The sequence below is a fragment of the Silurus aristotelis genome, assembly GCF_946808225.1.
Source record: "Silurus aristotelis genome assembly, chromosome: 15".
NCBI classification, from domain to species: domain Eukaryota; kingdom Metazoa; phylum Chordata; class Actinopteri; order Siluriformes; family Siluridae; genus Silurus; species Silurus aristotelis.
In genome coordinates this window covers 2,856,417-2,874,680 of record NC_139588.1, presented here as the reverse complement: position 1 = coordinate 2,874,680, position 18,264 = coordinate 2,856,417, and the positions used below count along the sequence as shown (strand labels likewise).

The 18,264-nt window shown below is 39.2% G+C and overlaps 2 protein-coding genes and 1 pseudogene across 3 annotated transcripts in view; 2 read left to right on the top strand and 1 right to left on the bottom strand.

Moving 5' to 3' along the window:
• Positions 1-18,264, bottom strand: part of LOC310738041 (uncharacterized protein) — a 924,051-nt gene that overhangs the window by 102,788 nt on the left and 802,999 nt on the right. The window lies entirely within an intron of this gene.
• LOC310738145 (histone H1-like) overlaps positions 1-18,264 on the top strand; it is a gene marked incomplete at its 3' end in the record, with an annotated part of 212,516 nt that overhangs the window by 22,410 nt on the left and 171,842 nt on the right. The window lies entirely within an intron of this gene.
• LOC310738273 (NLR family CARD domain-containing protein 3-like) overlaps positions 8,848-18,264 on the top strand; it is a 360,476-nt pseudogene continuing 351,059 nt past the window's right edge. Inside the window, exons 1-7 of the transcript XR_014538205.1 lie at positions 8,848-9,180; positions 13,269-13,538; positions 14,080-14,196; positions 15,446-15,562; positions 15,946-15,999; positions 16,227-16,549; positions 16,745-18,192. The product of XR_014538205.1 is annotated as an NLR family CARD domain-containing protein 3-like (transcript). The remainder of the gene's footprint in view (positions 9,181-13,268; positions 13,539-14,079; positions 14,197-15,445; positions 15,563-15,945; positions 16,000-16,226; positions 16,550-16,744; positions 18,193-18,264) is intronic.

Genomic DNA, 18,264 nt, shown 5'->3' with positions numbered 1-18,264 from the left:
AGTTAGAGCATTGAAGATGGGTCGAGGCCGGGTCTTCCAACATGACAATGACCCGAAGCACACAGCCAGGATAACCAAGGAGTGGCTCTGTAAGAAGCATATCAAGGTTCTGGCGTGGCCTAGCCAGTCTCCTGACCTAAACCCAATAGAGAATCTTTGGAGGGAGCTCAAACTCCGTGTTTCTCAGCGACAGGCCAGAAACCTGACTGATCTAGAGAAGATCTGTGTGGAGGAGTGGGCCAAAATCCCTCCTGCAGTGTGTGCAAACCTGGTGAAAAACTACAGGAAACGTTTGACCTCTGTAATTGCAAACAAAGGCTCCTGTACCAAATATTAACATTGACTTTCTCAGGTGTTCAAATACTTATTTGCAGCTGTATCATACAAATAAATAGTTTAAAAATCATACATTGTGATTTCTGGATTTTTTTTTTTTAGATTATGTCTCTCACAGTGGACATGCACCTACAATGACAATTTCAGACCCCTCCATGATTTCTAAAAAATTAGCACAGTGTTATAATGATCATACACGCACCTTAAAACAGACCACTCGAAAATTAGAACGGAAATGGCGTCAAACAAAATTACAAGTATTTCAAATAGCATGGAAGGAGAGCCTCCTAATTTATAGAAAATTTCTTAGTGCTGCTAGATCAGCATATTTCTCCACCCTCATAGAAAATAACAAGCATAATCCTAGATTTTTATTCAGCACGGTAGCAAAATTAACAGGGAATAAAAGCACTGCACTCACATGCACACCATTAATAGGTAGTAATGATTTAATGAACCTTTTTAATAATAAAATTGAAAACATCAGGCAAAAAATCCAAACGATTAATATAAATCCAAATTATTTTACAAGTAACCCTGTAGACAGCAGTGTAATTATAACAGACAATCAATTACAAAGTTTTACTCCTATTCACGAGAATGACTTAATTTCATTAATTTCCTCATCAAAATCATCAACCTGCATTCTCGATCCCTTGCCTACAAGTTTCTTTAAACAGATAATTCCAGAGGTAATTGAACCTGTTTTAAAAATAATAAACTCTTCCATTAGCACTGGTTATGTACCAAAATCCTTCAAACTGGCAGTTATCCACCCCCTAATTAAGAAACCTGACCTTGACCCATGTCAGCTGTCCAACTACAGACCAATATCAAATCTCCCCTTCATAGCCAAAATTTTGGAAAAGGTTGTAGCACAGCAGTTATGCTCACACCTACTTATGAATAACATTTTTGAAATGTATCAGTCAGGAGTTTGGCCTCATCATAGCACACAGACGGTGCTAGTTAAGGTGGTAAATGACCTGTTATTGGCCTTTGATCAGGGTTTTGTCTCTTTACTTGTTTTGCTCGACCTTAGTGCAGCTTTTGACACCATTGATCACACTATACTACTTGCTAGACTTGAGAACGTTGTTGGAATAAAAGGGAACAGCTCTCTCTTGGCTCAGGTCTTATTTGACTGATCCCTATCAGTTTGTTGATGTAAATGGTGAGTTCTCCACACTCTATGAGGTAAAGTTTGGTGTTCCTCAAGGATCTGTCTTAGGCCCACTGCTTTTCTCTTTATATATGCTGCCTCTTGGTGAAATCATTCATAAACATGGGATTCGCTTCCATTGCTATGCTGATGACACACAGCTGTATATTTCAGCAAAGCCAGATGAGAGAGATCAGTTTAACAATGTTGAGAAGTGTGTAAAGGACATTAGACAGTGGATGCTTAATAACTTTCTTCTGCTCAACTCAGATAAGACGGAAGTACTTTTACTAGGACCACATGCAGCTAGAAGTAAACTTTCCGATTACGTAGCATCTCTGGATGGTGTTTCTGTTTCAGCATGTACGGCTGTCAAAGACCTTGGTGTGATTATTGACTTGAGTCTTTCCTTTGAGTCTCACGTGAATAATATTACCAGGATCGCCTTCTTTCACCTTAGAAATATTGCTAAAATTAGAAATATAATGTCGTTACAGGATGCAGAAAAACTAGTTCATGCTTTTATTACATCTAGATTAGACTACTGTAACGCTTTACTGTCCAAGTAAGTGCATAAATAAGCTTCAGTTAGTTCAGAATGCAGCAGCAAGAGTCCTCACTAGATCTAGGAAATATGACCACATCACCCCTGTTTTAATCAGTCTACACTGGCTTCCACTCAAATCTCGCATTGATTATAAAATATTACTACTGACGTATAAAGCACTTAACGGTCTCGCACCGCAGTATCCGACTGAACTTCTCTACCAGTATGATCCTCCACGCCTACTTAGATCAAAAGGTGCTGGCTATCTGTTGGTTGCTCAAATAATGAAGACTACAGCAGGGGCAGATCTTTTTCTTATAAAGCCCCACAGTTATGGAACAACTTTCCAATCAGTGTTCGGGACTCAGACACAGTCTCAGTGTTCAAGTCGAGGTTGAAAACTTATTTATTTAGTCAAGCCTTTTATCAGTAGATTTTTCTCAGGTAAAGGAGCAGATCTGGAGGGAACATGGATATAGAGTGTTTGGTGAACACTCTATATTTGTATGCTGTCGTCCCCTCACATTCACACGTTCACTCGGGTTTGTTGACGGTGGTGTGGTGGGTCGTCTCTTATCCCAGAGATCCCTCATGTCTGTGTTACCTTCTGGTTCTCCCTTTTAGTTATGCTGCCATAGCGAGCCTTGCCGGAGTCCAAACTGCACAGTAACATTAACTTTCATACACCAATAGGGACACCTAATAATCCATATCCTTATCTTCCCGTCACCTCTCTCTCTCTCTCTCTCTCTCTCTCTCTCTCTCTCTCTCTCTCTCTCTCTCTCTCTCTCTCTCTCTCTCAATAGAGTTAAACATGCTCCTGAGGCTCCAGTGACCACTGTTCCTGCCCCTCTCCCCTTTGTTGGAACTTCACACTTCTGTGCAGCTTGGGACAGTCTCTCATCAACACCTTGGGTGGTTCCATGTAATTCCGGAGTAGAACGGGTGCTTTAAGGATGGATTGGACTGTAGTTGGTGTCGGCGGTCTGCTTTAAATGGACATTTGGTGCAACCCAGATGAGGATGGGTTCCCTCTTGAGTCTGGTTCCTCTCAAGGTTTCTTCCATATGCCATCTCGGGGAGTTTTTCCTTGCCACAGTTGCTCATCAGGGACAAACATACTTACAAAGAACATATTTACGTTTAATCAACACATTATCTGTGTAAAGCTGCTTTGAGACAATGTTCATTGTTAAAAGCGCTATACAAATAAAAATGAATTGAATACTTGCATAATCGTGAAGTTAGTGCACAAGAGGCAGTGTATAGGTTGACAAATATGCATTTAAAGGAGTGTTCCAGAAATGTTCAGTTTATTCCCACAGGTGATTCAGTTCGTATGAGTTTACCATTGCAAGTTCTACAGAACAAGTTGCAGTCGCAAACTTTAAGAAGTGAAGAGATGTGGATGAAAAGTTTGGTTGATCGTTACAAGAATAGACCACGTCAGAGTGTTTTTGACGATATGTGCTTAGCCACATTTGCGTCTGAGTATCGTATTACATCTTAAGGTCAGTCTCCCAATGAAATGACATTAGATAATAATCTTGGTTTCATTGTTACAAAAAACACATTCAGCCTGCAGTTGTTCGTTATGCACGATTTTCAGTGACTAAGAGTCCTGAAAAGTTTTACCAAAGTATACTGCAATTGTTTTCTCCTTATCGTGCAGATACGGAACTAAAACCAGAGGGATATACTACTTATGAACACTTTTATAAAGAAGGTGTTTAGGTAATGGATTAGTAAAATTGGTTTAAAATGTAGTCAATAAAAACAGAGCATTATTTGAAAAGGATGCAGACGTGTTGGATACCGCACACAATACTGTTAATACTGAGGGCATATTAGAAAGTGCATGGTGTTCCCTTTGTCCTGAGCAGCAAGTTGATCATTTAGAATGTAAACAGGTTAGACGTGAGATTGTCCAAGAAGAAGAAGAAGATGATAATGAAAGTATTCCAGATTTGACTGATAAAAACGTTACAAAAGTTACACAGTTACACAAAAAATTGTTTGAGTCGTGTTAAAGGGTTAAGTATAATTTGTTCCTTAAACAAAACCCAGATGGCTGTTTTTAATAAAATAAGGCAGTGGTGTTTGGGTAAAATTAGAGGAGAAAACACAAAACCTTTTTATTTGTTTATTACTGGTGGTGCAGGAACAGGCAAAACTCATTTAATTGAAGCCATAAAATGAGTCTTCATGACTATTGTCTCAGATTTCTTTGAATCCAGATGATATTTGTGTTGCTTTAACAGCACCAACAGGCATTGCAGCATACAATTTAAAGGCTGCAACAATATTTAGTATTGGCACAAATGTAAAATTGCCATACACACCATTGGGTGAGGACAAATTAAATTCTTTGCGAGCAAATTTCCATGGTCTTCAAATACTAATAGATGAAATATCTATGGTTGATCATAAATTATTGGCATATATACATGGAAGATTGCGTGAAATTAAACAGAGTGGAGATTTGTCTGCTTTTGGTAATGTGAGTGTAATTACTGTTGAGGACTTTTTCCAATTGCCTCCTGTGAAGGGAAAACCATTGTATGTGGATGTACCTGAAATGAGTTTATGGAGTTGTTTTAGTGTTGTTGAACTCACACAGGTTGTTAGACAAAAGGACAGTAATTTTGCTGAAATGTTAAACATTTAAGAAAGAAGCAAAATAACTGCACTAAACAAAGATGATGTAATGATGTAATCATATCAAGTTGTGACAAGGTTGAGGAAGATAATGTATCTTTACACATTTATGCTACAAATGATCAAGTGCATATGCACAACTTGAAGCAGGTGATAAAAATGTGCCCGGAAATTGAACCGATAGAGGCAGAGGATTATGCACGGAGTAAAAAAAAAACAGGCAAAATAGAATTAATAGCTGGTCATCATGTAAAGGTTCATAACACATGTTTGCCAGAAAAGTTACTTTTAGGCAGAGATGCACGTGTTATGTTAATTAAAAACATAGATGTTGATGATGGATTAGTTATTGGTGTTTGTGGTGTAGTTACTCATATCGTACGCTCATCTAAGGAGAAGTTACCTGAAACTGTATACGTTCAGTTTGATGATAGTCATGTGGGATTGAAAAGACAAAAACAATGTTCATTTGAGGCAGCAAAATTGCTCCATTCTACACCTATGATACTGCTGTCGTTAGTTTAAAGTGTTTGCACCTGGTCAGGCTTATGTAGCTTTGAGCCGGGTAAGGAGTTTGTCAGGGTTAACAATTAAAGACTTTAGTGAAAAGGCCATTTTCTGTAATGATCAGATTTGTGAAGCTCTTCAAGAAATGCCATCTTTTATGGCACATGATGAATCATTGGTGACAGTACAAGATAGTTCCTTTTCTGTGTTTATACTGAATGTACAGAGTTTGCATTGCCATAAAGAGGATTTAAAATGTGTCTAGTCAACATTTACAACCAACATGTATTGCTGTAACTGAAACATGGCTGCCAGAACACTATCTGCCTGAAAGTGTACATTTAAAAAACTACAACTTTGTGGGTATTCCTCGTTGTGTTGCATACACAAGTATATGTCCTCCTTTCAATGATTTGTAACTACAACAACACGGTGGAGTTGGAGTTTATACAACATGTGGAGTGCCAAACACTATTATAACAAGTCCAAATCTTAATTTAGAATGCCTGTTGACACATTTTCCTGAAAATGATATTTTGCTTGGTGTTATTTATAGACCACAAACATACCCTTTGTGTAGTTTTACAGAAAATATGGGCAGGTTAATTAATCAGCTGCCTTTAATTTCAAATAACATTGTGCTTGTGGGAGACTTTAATAATGATGCATTAAAGTCTAATTCTGTGTGCTCTTTTATGGCAGATAGGGGTTTTATTCAACATGTTACGGAACCTACAACAGAAAAAGGAACATTAATTGATCATGTGTACATAAAACGTATGACAAATTTCTCAGTACACACAGATATTGTGCCAGTGTACTTTAGCACACACGAGGGAATTTTCTGCTCTTTTAAACTTTCAATTCAAATGGTCTCTGATTCTCTGTTGAAAGTCAAATAGTATAATTTACTAGAAAAATGCTAGTATGTTTACTTAAATCTGACAAATATTGAGTTTACTAAAATAGTTAATTATTGGTAAAATGTTAAAATAAATATTTGAGATTACAAATAAATATTAGGTAATATAACTCGAAATGTGTGAGACATTTCATTGGGCATGCGCAATGAAGCACAACTCCCCTCCCCCACACTTTGCTGAAGCTCATGGACTGAAGACGGTTTGAGCATCTACTGATTAAGGTATTAATTAAGGCATATTTTTGTTTCCTTGTTTTAGTTATAATCATGATGTTTACTTGAATTAATATTACTTTGCTGAACATGTTAGGAACTTTTAATCTTGTCTTTACATAAACATCTTTTGGACCGTTTGTAGCTTTGAACACCTCGTGTTGGAAACCAACATCTAAAATGTCATTTTGCACTTTAGATCTGTAAAATCGGATTACCGGTTAATTATTTAGAAATGCTTTATTTTTGTTAATTTGATTACTCGGTCGTGACAATGCGGGACCTGGCAGTGTAACTTAACTAGTTTATAATTAGCATGCGTTATTGAATCTAGCCATTTTCATCGTGATGTGGAGCGGGGATGGGGAAGGAAGAAAAAACATTTGCGAGATTTTGGAAGGAAGGAAGGAAAAAAACTCGAGAAGAAAAAAAAACGTAACATGGGAGACAAAAAAAAAAAAACTGTCTTAAACCGAGGGCGCAAGTTTTGACTGAATACACCGTCAAACTGTAACCACCGCGCGAAAATACAAAAGTAACGTCTGAATGTCGCCAGCGCGTGCACTGCGCGTGCATCTTTTAAAAGACAGCGTTGAAGTGTAGGTTACTGAATAGTACAGATTCAAGCTGCGTGTTTTAGTTTTAAAGAAGTAGTTCACCAAACATTTTTCCCATGACTTTCATGATAATTAGATTTTTTTCAATAGTTAATACCAATAGTATTGTTCATTGTTAAAGTTGTGGATTAATTCATTTTATTGGTAATATTTAATGCTAAATGAGCATGTGAACTTCATTGCAAGTTACTCTCCCTTTACCTTGCCTTTAACTTAATTCTTTTCTTTTTTTTTTTTTTCTTTTTAGGTTTCCTGTTGATTGCCTTCTGCCATGCAGTGGAATTGTAAGTTTTGAAATCTGTCTTCAGATGTTGGATGTACTCTGACCTCTGGTATAGTCTTTAGACATAATTTAAGCTTTAGCTATTGTGGCTGAAAAGTGCAAAACACATTAACAAATATAGAAGCACATTAAAAGTGTACAAATGTATTGTCCTTATTGTGGATTCAAAAGGTGTACTTCTGTACCCGGTCGGCTCAGAGGTCAATAATGTTCCTGGGACCCCGAGGCCTTTTATACTGAAGGACTATAAAACAGAAACTGGAAAACCTTATGCAAGGATAAATGAGTTTATTTGCAGAAGGAAGCACTTTGAAGGTTAGTTTGCCAGAATGAAAGTATTGTTTATGTTTCGGGTAATAACATGGTTTGTTCTGTGTCTAGGAGAACAGGAAGTCAGTTCAGAATCAGATACAGAAGTTATCATAAGGACACAAAATCCTGAGAGATCTAACCTGACTGACACACTGCTGATAACAAAAAAAGAACATTTTTTTCTTCAATTCTGCTGAAGTTTGCTTTAGTTCATTATTATTATTTTTACTTAATTTATATTCATGCTTCAGTTTTTATCCTTATTTCCAAGTCTGTTTATGTTTATAATAATTATGAAGAGACTCATGCAGGCCATGGGCAAGTTTAAATTCTCTCTTTCTCCCCTGATTCTAACCTGACAGCTCCTTTTACTCAGTAAGTTTTAATAACATGTTTAAGTAGGTGAATTTTGTCTGGTTGGAACCAGTAGACCAAAGGAGACTGAAATTGTTTTTGGGCAGCAAAAAAACTTGGAAATAAGGACAAAGAAGACTGAAGCTTAAAATTAAAGTTAATTAAAATACTGAATTTGTAAATCTTTGTTTTCAATTATATGATACACGTTTGTCATGTTTTACCACAATATTCATGATGTGAAATTGACACCATACACCATACTTAGTCCTTCTTAGGCTGTACTCTGGCGTCTATAGGGGGTTTTTGTGAGAAAATTGATGTTCAAAGTCCAGTTGTTTCCTTTAAAGTGTAATAAAGTTGTAATGCTTCGTCACAGTTCTCTGGCCACTGTAATCGAGGATGTTGCATGACCACGTGGTATCATCATTGTGGAGGGTTTGGCTGTTTGTAATTTGATTGCAGATGCTGGAAGCACAGACTGCTGGGGCTGTGGAGGAACTGACTTCTGCAGAAGCTGCTGCTTTGTTTCATTATTTACTTTCTTTGGTGTTTGTGTGTGTGTTTACTGATTAGTAGAAATACAAGATGATGTCAAACTCAGTGAACACGTTCTACAGTGGACTCAGACATAAAAGTAGAACAGGCTTTTCTACTCATTAAAATGTATGTCCAAACTTGCTTTTATATGTTTAATAACATTTATAATTAAATATGACACATTTGACAACTTTTATTGATAGTACCACAAAATTGGAAGTTGGCTGTTAATTAGGAAGTACTCGTTTGAGGACACTGGGACTTATGATGGTAAGATCGCTTATGAAATGAGAATCTAAAAGTAAGGGCATAAAAATTTTGAAAAGGTTTGAGAAGAAACCTTTTTTCAGGACCCACTTTCACATTCGGCACCAGTGGGACAGTATGGAGTTCAGGATGGAGCAGTTTCTAAAGGGAGAAAAAGGCTGACTTTCCTCTCCTCCACAACATCTCCACTACATGCTGTTATTAATCACAGCACTTTCTCTTTTAGTTCTTGATCATTAAAGTGAACTTGATGGAGTGCGATTAAAATAATTCCGTTTCCAACTCGTCAAAGAGTCGCTTCAAAGTGTCGATTCAAAGAGTCAAGTCGGTTTTCCGAAAGTGAAAGTGTTTCTCAGCCTCGACTGCATTTGGAGGAGTGGTTGGAAAAACACAAAGATCTTCAACAGCAGCCAGAAGCAGTGAGATTCATGTTCAACAACAAGCAGTGCTGAAGAAAAGCTGGTGAGTTTTTCCTAGAAATGACTTTCTATCGGAATAATGCGTTTGTGTTTTCTATGTAATGGAGTTTGTGGAAAGATCGATCGATCTGTCTCTCTCTCTCTCTATCTATCTATCTATCTATCTATCTATCTATCTATCTATCTATCTATCTATCTATCTATCTATCTATCTATCTATCTATCTATCTATCTATCTATCTATCTATCTATCTATCTATCTATCTATCTATCTATCTATCTACAGTGGTGTAAAAGTGTTTTGTTCTAATTTTTTTGCATGTTTTACACTTTAATGTTTCAGATCATCAAACTAATTTAAATATACAGTGGGGAAAATAAGTATTTGAACACCCTGCTATTTTGCAAGTTCTCCCACTTAGAAATCATGGAGGGGTCTGAAATTGTCATTGTAGGTGCATGTCCACTGTGAGAGACATAATCTAAAAAAAAAAATCCAGAAATCACAATATATGATTTTTAAACTATTTATTTGTATGATACAGCAAATAAGTATTTGAACACCTGTCTATCAGCTAGAATTCTGACCCTCAAAGACCTGTTAGTCTGCCTTTAAAATGTCCACCTCCACTACATTTATTATCCTAAATTAGATGCACCTGTTTGAGGTCTTTAGCTGCATAAAGACACCTGTCCACCCCATACAATCAGTAAGAATCCAACTACTAACATGGCCAAGACCAAAGAGCTGTCCAAAGACACTAGAGACAAAATTGTACACCTCCACAAGGCTGGAAAGGGCTACGGGGAAATTGCCAAGCAGCTTGGTGAAAAAAGGTCCACTGTTGGAGCAATCATTATAAAATGGAAGAAGCTAAACATGACTGTCAATCTCCCTCGGACTGGGGCTCCATTAAGGATCTCACCTCGTGGGGTCTCAATGATCCTAAGGAAGGTGAGAAATCAGCCCAGAACTGTACGGGAGGAGCTGGTCAATGACCTGAAAAGAGCTGGGACCACCGTTTCCAAGGTTACTGTTGGTAATACACTAAGACGTCATGGTTTGAAATTATGCATGGCACGGAAGGTTCCCCTGCTTAAACCAACACATGTCCAGGCACGTCTTAAGTTTGCCAATGACCATTTGGATGATCCAGAGGAGTCATGGGAGAAAGTCATGTGGTCAGATGAGACCAAAATAGAACTTTTGGGTCATAATTCCACTAAACGTGTTTGGAGGAAGAAGAATGATGAGTACCATCCCAAGAACACCATCCCTACTGTGAAGCATGGGGGTGGTAGCATCATGCTTTAGGGGGTGTTTTTCTGCACATGGGACAGGGCGACTGCACTGTATTAAGGAGAGGATGACCGGGGCCATGTATTGCGAGATTTTGGGGAACAACCTCCTTCCCTCAGTTAGAGCATTGAAGATGGGTCGAGGCTGGGTCTTCCAACATGACAATGACCCGAAGCACACAGCCAGGATAACCAAGGAGTGGCTCTGTAAGAAGCATATCAAGGTTCTGGCTTGGCCTAGCCAGTTTTCAGACCTAAACCCAATAGAGAATCTTTGGAGGGAGCTCAAACTCCGTGTTTTTTCAGCGACAGGCCAAAAACCTGACCGATCTAGACAAGATCTATGTGGAGTAGTGGGCCAAAATCCCTCCTGCAGTGTGTGCAAACCTGGTGAAAACTACAGGAAACGTTTGACCTCTGTAATTGCAAACAAAGGCTACTGTACCAAATATTAACATTGACTTTCTCAGGTGTTCAAATACTTATTTGCAGCTGTATCATGCAAATAAATAGTAAAAAAATCATACACTGTGATTTCTGGATTTTTTTTTTTTTAGATTATGTCTCTGACAGTGGACATGCACCTACGAAGACAATTTCAGACCCCTCCATGATTTTTAAGTGGGAGAACTTGCAAAATAGCAGGGTGTTCAAATACCTATTTTCCTCACTGTATTTGTAAAAGATAGCATAAGTGAACATAACATGCAGTTTTAAATAAAATATTTTATTTTTGAGAGAAAACAAAATCCAAAACTACATGGCCTTGTGTGAAAAAGTGTTTGCCCCTATACCTAATAACTGGTTGGGCCACCCTTAGCAGCAACAACTGCAATCAAGCGTTTGCGATAACTTGCAATGAGTCTGTTACAGCGATGTGGAGGAATTTTGCTCCACTCATCTATGCAGAATTGTTGTAATTCAGCCACATTGGAGCGTTTTTCAGCATGATCTACCTAAACTAATTTCTAATTTCTAACTAAACTAATTTCTAATGCTGTCCTTCATCATCACTCCCAATGAACATCTCAACATCTTCAGCTCTGCTACCTTCAGCTCCACCTCCTGTCTTTTACTCAATGACACTGTCTCTAAACCATACAACATCTCAGGTCATCTGGTCCAACCGACTTTCCACTCTTTATCCTCTTAAGCTCTGCTCTCACTTCCTCCTTACTAATCCTATCCACTTTCTGCCTTACCATCTCCACACCATCCAACCTTCTTTCTCTCTCATTTTCCTGCTCAAATCAGCTGCTTAAAATACTCCCTCCATCTTCTCAACACACTCTCCTCATTAGTTAACACATTTCCGTCTCCACCCTTTATTGCTCTAACTTGCAGCACATCCTTCCCAGCTCGGTTTCTCTGCCTGGCCAATCACTACAAATCCTTTTCTCCTTCTTTAGGGTCCAACTTCTCATACAGCTCCTTATATGCCTATGCGGCACATCTCCTTGTACTCCTGCCTACTTTTATTATCTCTTTCAATCCCAATTCTGTTTCTCCAACCTCTTTCTCCTTATATGTTCCAGCACTTCCTCATTCCACCACCATGTCTCTTTTTCCTCCTTTCTATTTTCAGATGTCACACCAAGTGTGTTTCTCGCTGTCTTCCTCATCACTTATGCAATAGATGCCCAATCATCCAGCTTGTCTTCACCACCACAGAGACCCTGTCTGACCTCTTCCCTGAACCTCACACTACAGTCTTCCTCCTTAAGTTTCCACCTTATTCTTCTTTCAGTCCTCACTCTCCTCCTCTTTCTCTTCACCTCTAAAACCATCCTACAGAACACAATCTGATGCTGTCTATCTACACTGTCCCCTGCCAACACCTTACAGTCTCCAATCTCCTTCAGGTTACATCTTCTACATAGAACATAGTCCACCTGTGTGCCCCTCCCTCCACTCCTTTATGTCACCCTATGCTCCTCATTCTTCTTAAAATAAGTTCATAACTGCCATTTCCATCATTTTAGCTAAATCTACCACCATCTGCCCTTCAACATTCCTCTCCTTAAGACCATACCTACCCATCACCTTCTCATCACCTCTGTTCCCTTCACCTACATGCCCATTTAAATCTGCCCCAATCACCAATTGCTCATTCCTAGTTACACCATCTACCATTTAATCTAACTCACTTCAGAACTTTTCTTTCTCACAACCCACTTGTGGAGCATAAGCACTGATGACATTTAATATCACCCCTTCAACTTCCAGCTTCATCACTCTATCAGAAACTCTCTTCACCGCACTACACTCTTACTGTACTCTTCCTTCAGAATCACCCCTACACCATTTCTCTTTACATCCACACCATGATAAAACAGTTTAAACACATCCAATGTTCCTGCTCTTACTCTCTTTCCACTTGGTCTCCTGAACACACAACATATCTACCTTTCTCCTCTCCATCATATCAGCTCCCTCTCTTACTTTACCAGTCATAGTACCAACATTTAAAGTACCAACCCGAACTTCCACTTTCCTACACTTCTCCTTTCCCTGCCGTCTCTGTAGACGTCTTCCTCCTCTACTTCTCCTCCTTTGGCCAACAGTAGCCCAATTTCCACCGGTACCCTGTTGTTAACGATACCTGTTATGGTCTTTTTTAACTCTTGCCTCGACCGATCCGGTATAAATCTCTGATTTCTACTAGATCCTCATTTTTCCAAGGTTTTGTGCAACCCTAATGGCTGGGTTAACATTAAAGACTATATAATTTCTTTTAATCATCAGAATATCTCTATTTTTTGTCAGGTTATTGCTATTATAACTGTTATTGTTATGTTGTTATATATGCTGTTTAGGTGCATTTGTTTACAGGGAACTCTCACCTGGACCAAGATTGCAGCAGCATTGGCGTATCGCAGCAACGGACCAAAGCAGCCAATGAGGCGTTTGTGTCTATGTCTATGGCTTTCACCTCTAATGGGACTTTAGAGGAAGATTTTCAACCAGTTTTAACTGCATGTTTGTTTTTGCGTTTTCTAGTAATGTGATTGATTCCAGCAGAAGAGATCGGCATCTTCAGCATTTAAAAATGGAGATCCCTGATCAGGGGACAGATCACATGACCTCACCCTCAAAAGACTGGTAACCTGCCATGTTCTAGTATTTTGCTAATGAACTGTTCATATCTGCATTATGGAGTTTCTGTAGAAATAATAACTAATATTTATGGTAAGAATAAATCTTTAGCACTCACTTAAAAAAAGTGGTTGATGAAATGATGTCCCACAACTGCTTATTTTTTGCCTTTTGATTAGTTTTTGTATTTATACTCCCATGTTTCCATTGTCTCTTTGTGAAGACCTGTTTGTTCCTGCTCTTAGCCTATTCCAGGCATGGTAGCATGTGGATATAAGCAGCACTATGTAGATCTGCTACTATAAGCATTCCGTTGTATTTAAAGTTAAATGAAACAAGGGTGTGGCTTTTTAAGGAACTATACTGCAGGGGTGTTTGTTCCCTGTTCACAATCTGTGTTCTGTATGCTACTATTCCTAGTGTGTAAGAAGTGAGAAAGATTATAATGAATTTTAAACAGAAATATTGTGATTATACCTTAGTATATTTTATACCTTATTATTATACCGAAATTATGTCTCATATCCATTTCTATCATTTTAAACAGTAAAGGAAAGAGAAAGAGATCACACTCCCCAGAACCCAGCTGTGTCTCCATGAAGAGTGATCGGTCTATGGGTTATCCTCTCTACTTCAGAAATGAAAACCCCTCACCTGTACACAGGTAACATCTCTGTCAGGTGGCAACCACGAGTCGGAAACGAAAGTAACTCTATCATGTTTATGGAATCATTCAGCACACAAACAGAGGACAGGGAGTGTTATGAAATGTAATGCTGGTTTGGTCTGTGATGCGGGTATAATCCTTTAAGGAAGTATAATCCATTTAGGAAAGTATTATCCATAAGGAAGGTAATGTCCGTAAGGAAACGGGTAATCCGGAAAGTGAGGGTAATCCGTAGGACATGAAGAAGGGGTAGGAACCAGCGGGGAAACTCAGCACATAAATAAACTCGCAATGTCCTGCCGCTGCCCATTTCCATTATTTACCTGTTTTTTTGCTGAAGTTTAAGATACAGGACGTGTTTACACACTTAAATTCAGGCAGTTTTGCAGCCAATATTATTAAATATGTTTGTGTGTTTTTATGGAAGATTGCTGATGATTTGTGTGGTGTGGGAGTGGAGCATTGTGGTGGGGTTACAATAGGAATCTTGTCCAGGGTTCCAAATGCTACAAACTGACCTGTTACGCAGAACGTAACAGACCCCGAAGAGAGAGAGAGAGAGAGAGAGAGAGAGAGAGAGAGAGAGAGAGAGAGAGAGAAAAAGAGAGAGAGAGAGAGAGAGGGAGGGAGGGATGGATGGAGGGATGGATGGAGGGATGGATGGATGGATGGATGGATACCGGGCAGAGCTGATGGTGTGTATGCAGGTTATGCTTTGGTGTGAAGGAAAGATGTGCGTTTTTAGAGAGTGTGTGTGTGTGTGTGTCCCGGCGTGAGTACAAGGAAAGATGTGAGTTACTGAGAGTGTGTGTGTCGGCGTGAATACGAGGAAAGAAAGATGCGTGTTACCGTAAGTGTGTGAGACCATTTCAGTGTCGATCTGTTCGGTATTTACCTGCACCTGGTCTCCGCGCCGCACCGAAAAGTCACGTGACCACACACACACCACACGTGTGCCTATCTGGTGTTTTTTTTGTTTTGTTACAGAAAATCTGCAAACTGTTCTCAGAAAGTATATGTCCACACAGGCGCTTATTTATTTAATTGAAAGGCAACATTGCTGTCATAAAATCGCACAAACTAACATCACAATTGTGATACAATTAATTGTGCAAGACTATTTAAAGTTAAATGTAACAAATTTAAGGAGTTAACAGAAATATTGTGATACCTTATGATACAAATTCATCTACACATTTTTAACACTGAAATTCTGTCTCATGTCCATTTCTATCATTTTTAACAGTAAACAAAAGAGAAAGAGATCAAACTCCCCAGAACCCAGCTGTGTCTCCATGAAGAGTGATCGGTCTATGGAACCTCCTTGCAACTTCAGAACTGGAATCTTCTCACCTGTACACAGGTAACATCCCATAATTCTCATAGTTAAAATCACAGTTAATGACTAAAGCTGGAATTCTGATCTATTATATAATTTTCATCTTTTACTCTGAAATCCAAATGTCTTCAGTGTCGAGCAAAAATCCAAAGAATTGGACTCCCTGTTCCAATACTTTTTAGAGGTTTGTGTGGGAAGAATAGAAAAGTAGGAAAAAGTGGGAAATGAAAACAGGGAGCACATTTAATTCTCCAGGTGCACAATGTTGGAGTTGTATTCAGCTCTGTGTTCTCCAAGTGTTCCTGCTCTCACTACAATTATTGTAGTACAATTTGTGTTCAGGTTTCGACTCCAGTATTAAAGTGAGGAACGTTGAGATCTTTAACACTTGTTGTTTTTGTTCCCAGTGTTCTACAGAAGGCAGGAGACAGAAGAGAGAAGAACATCATCACAGCTACAGGGTACGATCAAAACCAACACCATGACTGTGACACTGACACACTGCTATTCTAAAGCTCTCTGCTGTTAGTAACTATAGAGTGATTAGATGATAGAAAACCTCCAGTAGAATAAAGTAAATCCACAGTGAGAACATCATAAAGATCTATCTAGCAGAAAAAATGTGAACTTCTACTCTAATTATTGGAGCCCATGTCTCACCATGTCTTCCTACTTCACCCTGTCACAGACACGACCCAGAATCCACTGCTGCAGATGAATTTCAGAAGAAGTTCAAGTTCAATCTGATGAAGAAGTTTCAGTGTTTGAATGGATTGATGCTAAAGCAGGAAAACCGAACACTCCTGAATGAGATCTACACAGAGCTCTACATCACAGAGGGAGACAGTGGAGACGTCAATAAAGAACATGAGGTGAAACAGATCGAGGCAGCATCCAGGAGGAACCCAACTGAGGACACACCAATTAAATGCAGTGACATCTTTAAACCCCTAACTGAACAAGACAAAGCCATCAGGAGAGTTCTGACAAAACCCTTATCTGAACAAGATGAAGAACCCATCAGGAACATTCTGACAAAGCTCTTATCTGAACAAGATGAAGAACCCAACAGGAACGTTCTGTAAAAGCTCTTATCTGAACAAGATGAAGAACCCATCAGGGACGTTCTGAAAAAGCTCTTATCTGAACAACATGAAGAACCCATCAGGAATGTTCTGAAAAAGCTCTTATCTGAACAAGATGAAGAACCCATCAGGAGAGTTCTGACTAAGGGAGTAGCTGGAATTGGAAAAACAGTCTCTGTGCAGAAGTTTGTTCTGGACTGGGCTGAAGGGAAAACAAATCAGGACGTCCACCTCATAGTCCCACTTCCTTTCAGAGAGCTGAATTTGATGAAGGAGCAGAAACTGAGTCTGATGGAGCTACTTCAAGGGTTTTTTAAGGAGATGAAAGATATGGACATTTCCAGGTTGGAGAAGGTTTTGTTCATTTTTGATGGTTTGGATGAGTGTCGTTTATCTCTGGATTTCCAGAAGACAGTAAAAGTGTGTGATGTAACTGAATCAGCACCAGTGCATGTGCTGCTGATAAACCTGATCAAAGGAAACCTGCTTCCATCTGCTCTCATCTGGATCACCTCCAGACCAGCAGCAGCTGATCAAATCCCCTCTGAGTGTGTTCATCGAGTCACAGAGGTACGAGGATTTAATGACCCTCAGAAGGAGGAGTACTTCAGGAAGAGGATCAGTGATCTGAACCTGGCCAATAAGATCATCACACACCTGAAGTCATTAAGAAGCCTCTACATCATGTGCCACATCCCAGTGTTCTGCTGGATTTCAGCTGCTGTTCTAGAGAGAATGTTGGGTGAAGCAGAGAGTGGAGAGATCCCCAAGACTCTGACTCAAATGTACACACACTTCCTCACCATTCAGACCAACATCATCAGAGAGAAGTACCTACAGAAGCAGGAGAGCGATGAAGAAATGCTTCTCAAACTGGGGAAACTGGCTTTCCAGCAGCTGAAGAAACAAAACCTGATCTTCTATGAGGAAGACCTGAGAGAGTGTGGCATTGATGTGACAGAAGCAGCAGTGTATTCAGGTGTGTGTACGCAGATCTTCAGAGAGGAGTTTGGACTTCACCAGAGTAAAGTGTACTGCTTTGTTCATCTGAGCATTCAGGAACATCTCGCAGCTCTGTATGTGCACCTGACCTTCATGAAGGAACAGAGAAATGTTCCGGCGTGCTGTAGATCAAGCTTTAGACATTCAGACTGGACATCTGGATCTTTTCCTCCGCTTTCTTCTGGGTCTCTCACTCGAGTCCAATCAGAAACTTCTACATTCCTTAGTAACACAGACAGGAATTAGCTCCCAGAACAAAGAGAAAACAGTTCAGTACATCAAGAAGAAGATCAGTAAAGATTATCCTGCAGAGAAATCCATCAATCTGCTCCACTGTCTGAATGAACTGGGTGATGATTCTCTAGTGGAGGAAATCCAGCAGTATCTAAAATCTGGAGCACAAAGTGAACTTTCTCCTTCACAGTGGTCTGCTCTGGTGTTTGTGTTACTGACATCAACACAGGATCTGGAGGAATTTGACCTGAATAAATACATCACTCCAGATAAGATCAGAGATGAGATTCTTGTGAGAGTGATGCCTGTGATTGCAGCATCCAGAAAAGCAATGTAAGTGAAGCTGAATGAAATTGTTCTACTGTTACAGTGTTGAGAACAAATCAAAGGTCTGAGCTGTTCAGA